Here is a 5,000-nt window from a genome sequence, read left to right as displayed (position 1 = left end):
AATACACTGTGACGTGCGTGACTCTTCCTTACTCTTCGGTTAACTCCCTGGTAAATCAGAAAAAGAGGGTGAGTAAGTAAGAAAAAGAAAGGAAGGAGAGAAAAAGAAGGGGAAAGAGAGAGAAAGAGAGATAGAGGTTGATAGTATAGAGAAGGTTGGGAATTAATCATCGAGAAAATACGACGCAATAAGGCAGAACGCGGTTCGAATCTAACGTAATCGTACGCCGATGAGTCTTGCGAACATAAGAAAGACTAGCAAAGGAGATAACGGCCTTGATTGATCGCGAGCAGTCGCGACAGTTATACGCCATGTATCTATGTATGTATGTATGTATGTATGTATGTATGTATGTATATATGTATATATGTACACGTAACATAAACTTTCTTTTACTTTAGAATGACAAGTTGACGCAAAGTATAGTTCATTGCAATAAAAAAAAGTAAAATCGTCCTTCGCAATTGCACGAAGATATAATTTTTTTTTTTTTTTTTTCATTTCTAATTCCTTTGTCTTTATCGTACAATTTCTAACTGATGATTAGAAAATTTTTCGAACGGGTTTTTTTTTTTGTTCCGCGAAATCAAGAAAACTTATTTTTTCCTCTTTCTTTCTTTCGTCTTTCCCCTCCCCCCCCCCCCCCCCCTCTCCCCCTTATACGTCCACTATTATCACGTAAAAGAAAGGAAGAAAAAAAAAAAATAATAATTTCCTCCATTCCCGTGGCTTCTTACTTACGATATGTACAAGGTTATCACGTATGTAGTAGTATACACGCATAGGTACATCTATATATACATATATATATATATACACTTATGTATGTATGTATATGTATATGTATACATATATATGTATGCACGTATCTAAGTATGTACGTGCAAGGAAAGTGAATGCGATAGAAAAAAAAAAAAAAGTATCTTTCGTGATCGAAGGAGAATCGACGGGGAAATCAGGGCTTCGCTAGACGTTATGAAATCTAATAGAGCAGCCTTAAACCTGCGGTATTCTTATCGTTCCCTATGGAAAAGGGACAGAAAAAAGAGAAAGAGAGAAAGTAAGAAAAAGAGAGAGAGAGAGAGAGAGACAGAGATCCCCTGTCAGTCGAGCGTTATAATATTCTGTCCGGCAAAACCGTATCTACTTTATTTCATTCTACGAAGGAGAGCGTAACTACGTGAAAACAGCATAAAAAAAGAAAAGAAAAGAAAAGAAAAGAGATACATAGATATAGAGAGAGAGAGAGAGAGAGAGAGAGAAAAAATCTCGTCGCATAGATATCGAGTTTTGACCCAACGTCGACGATAGGGTCAGCAGTGGAGCGTGTGACCATTTTGTCACCCTCCTCTGCAAAATTTTATTTACGAATATCCTTTCGCCTAGTCCCACCCACCCGAATGCGCGACACTACGAACATAAAAGGACGTTCAAGAGCTCCAAACTCCCCCCCCCCCCTATCCCCACGACTACACCAACACCCACAAGCTTTCTCTTTCTAGTATGCTCGTACTTTTCGCGGATTTCTTTCCGGTTTACAAGCGCGAAACTTCCGGCTGAATGTAAATGTCCGATTGAAAGAGAGAGAGAGAGAGAGAGAGAGAGAGAGAGAGAGAGAGAGAGAGAGAGAGAGAGAGAGAGAGAGAGAGAAATATAGTTTTCGACCCTTCGCTGGACTTTCCCTTATTTCTATCTCTTCCTTCTCGAAAAAAAAAGAGAAATAAAATAAAAAGAATAAAAAAAGAATCGACGACAACGAAATATTCTTCTTATTTCCATAAAAAAGAAAAAAAAAAAGAAAAAAAAGGAAAAAGAAAAAGATGGACAAGTACTTTATACACTCCCCCTCCTCCTCGCTCTCTCTCTCTCTCTCTCTCTCTCTCTCTCTCTCTGCCTCTCTTTTTCTTTCTCTCTACGTCGTATCGTTGCTTTCCATCAGGAAACAGTAGCATAGAATCGCACAAGTATCATCGAGTGAAGCAATTTCAACACCGACAACTTCGATACTCGAACAACGAAGAGTAAAGGAAATAGATACAAAGAAAAAGAAAGTAAAAATGAATGAGAGAGAGTGAGAGTGAGAGAGAGAGAGGAAATTAAAAAAAAAAAAGAAAAAGAAAAGAAAAGGAAGAGAATAAAAAAAAAAAGAAATCACCGGGGCGTCCGAAGGGCATTCCAAGTGCAACGGGAAGCTAGAGGGTGGGTCTAAGGGATGAAGATGAAATCCATCAGATGGGAGAGATCACGCCTGTCTCCTCCTAACAATAATGCGGCCCGCAGACAGTTTTTGTATCCTCGTTTCTTTTTCTTTTTCTTTTTTTTTTTTATATCTCCCCGAAACCCCCCCCCCCCCCCGCCGCCGCCACCCTCTTTATCTCTCTTTCTCTCTCTTTCACACAAATACAAACAAGAACTATATTTTCTTCTCTATCTGGAGCGTATTCCATGGTGAATAAAAGAAAAAGAAAAAAAAAAAAAAAAAGAAGAAGAAGAAGAAGAAAAAGAAAAAGGAGGAGGGAGGATCAAGCAAGGAAAGCCTTAAATATTTAGACGGCTAATTTTCACGGTGGATTTTTAAGCCGACGAAGGAAAGTGAGAATTGAAAAGGAACGCGGTGAAGCGGAGATGCTCTCTCTTACAGAGAGACAGAGAGAGAGAGTGAGAGAGAGAGAGAGAGAGAGAGAGAGAGAGAGAGAGAGAGGGTAAGGCGGGGAGGTAAGTCCGCAAGTCCACCCCCTAAAGAAATGTCCTCCAGACTGAAATAATAATGAGAGGCGCCAGCGCCTTTAATCACGATATTAAACATTTACGATTGCCACGGCGTCTTGTTCTGTTAACAACCAACACAGTTCTTCCTTCATTTCTTCCTTCATTTCTTCCTTCCTTCCTTCCTTTCTTTCTTCCTTCTTTTCTTTCCTTTCTTCCTTCCTATCTTCTTCTATTATTTTTCTTTTTTTTTTTTTTTTTGTATCTTCACGCAGCTCCGATCTTTTCTTTCGTCGTTTCTTTCTTTTTTCTTTTCTCTTTCTGATTTCTTATTTCTTTTCTTTTCTTTATTTTCATTTTCATTTTCCTCCTGCTCTTTCTCTTCTTCCTTCTCTTTTTCCTTTCTTCTTTCTTTTCCCTTTTTTGCATTTTCATTTTCTTCCCTCTCCTTCTTCCCTCCTTTTTTTTCTTCTTTATTTCTTTTTCTTTTTTCTTTCTATTTTTTTTTTTTTACATTTTCACTTTCCTCCTTCTCTTTCTTCCTTTCTTTCTCTTTTTTTCTTTCTTGTTTCTTTTTCATTCTTTTGCATTTGCACTTTTTTCCCTCTCCTTCATTTTTCAGCACGAAGCCACCACCAAAACGAGGAAAAAAAATTCGCCCTCCTGATTTTTTTCTTCACTTCCTTCTTTATTTGTTTGTTTGTTTACTTAGTAGCTTGATAAAAAAAAAAGAAACAAATTTTTAAAAAAGGACCGAGCTTTTTGTAGATCTAAGTACATAAGAGATCTCGAATGATAAGCTTCAACGTATCTCTCTCTCTCTCCCTCTCTCTCTCTCTCTCCTCTCTTCATTTCTATCACTCTTCGTCGTAGATTGTCTGGTCTCTCGTCCGGTCAGAAACATGCGGACATAGACGAAAAAGTTCATTTTTCTCTGCCGACGACGTCGAGCTATCGCGAGATTATGTCCCGAGCAGCGTCAGATCGACGACAATGGCATAGCCGGCAAATCGAGCTCGTCCTCTCTTTATCTCTCTCTCTCTCTCTTTCTCTCTCTCTCCCTCTCTTTCTCTCTCTCTCTCTCTCTTCCTCTTCCCGTTCACTCTATACCAGTTCCTCCGGTTTGTTTTGCTTTCGCGCAATTTCTCATCCATTATCCGAGCGTACGCGAGCAGCCTCGCCGTCGCCGATGGTTATTTATGGTTTCGAAGTCGCTTGATTAATTTTTCTCTCTTCTATTGTACCACGTAGGATACACACGTACCTATCTATCTATCTATATATATATATATATACATATATATATATATATATATATATGTATGTATGTATGTATACATAAAATACATCACCGGGATAATCGTGTCGACACCAGAGTTCTCATGTCCCGTAAGAATTTCAAACAAACAAAAATTTGTCCGTTACGCTTCCTCTAATTCTCTGTCTTCGATTATAAAAAAAAAGGAAAAAAAAAAAAAAAATAAAAAAATAAAAAAAAAATAAAACAAAAAAAGAAATGAAGAAAGAAAAATATAATAGAATGAAAAAGAATATAATCTCATACTTCTAACAAAATCAAATCAAATCGCATTTTTAAGGTTCGATTAAGCCGACGATAACTCGAGGCGATAGACCGAGAAAAAGTATATTATAGAAGAAGGAATGGAAAATAGACAGAGAGAAAGAGAGAGAGAGAGAGAGAGAGAGAGAGAGAGAGAGAGAGAGAGAGAGAAAGGGAAAGAGAGACGAATTTAATATTCGGAATTTCGGTAATGTGATTTCATGGGACGTCGGCTGCAAAACGCCTAAGCATTACAAATACGATTTCCCTTATTCGAGGGGGATGGACAAGAGGCGGAGTCGAACACCATGGAAATAGCATTTTTGTCGAACCTGTTTTCCAATTTTTCACCTCTCTCTCTCTTTCTCTCTCTCTCTCTCTCTTTTTCTCTTTCTTTCTTTTCCCCACTCTTGTCTTTTTTCCTTTATCTTCATCCTTTTCCTACTTCATCTCTCCCTCTTTATCGTGACCAGTTAGGATCGAATTACCAGTTCGCTCGGCTGTCAACCGTTAGAAAAGACGGCCATAAATCGAGAATTAGAGAAGAAAAAGAAGAAATGGAATCTCTTCTAGCTGTCAACTCGAAGAGGAGCATTATCGAGTACTGATAAAACGAAGTTATGCGAAGTAACGACGTAACGACCCCTCTTTCGTTTTCGATGATAAGTGATCTTATTCCTATTCGATATTATATCGTAATATAATACTTTTCTTAAACGATTTTAAATCAATA

This window comes from Vespa velutina, chromosome 8, assembly GCF_912470025.1.
Source record: "Vespa velutina chromosome 8, iVesVel2.1, whole genome shotgun sequence".
Taxonomy (NCBI): domain Eukaryota; kingdom Metazoa; phylum Arthropoda; class Insecta; order Hymenoptera; family Vespidae; genus Vespa; species Vespa velutina.
The sequence above is the reverse complement of the archived record's forward strand: the minus strand, read 5'-3'. Positions refer to the sequence as shown.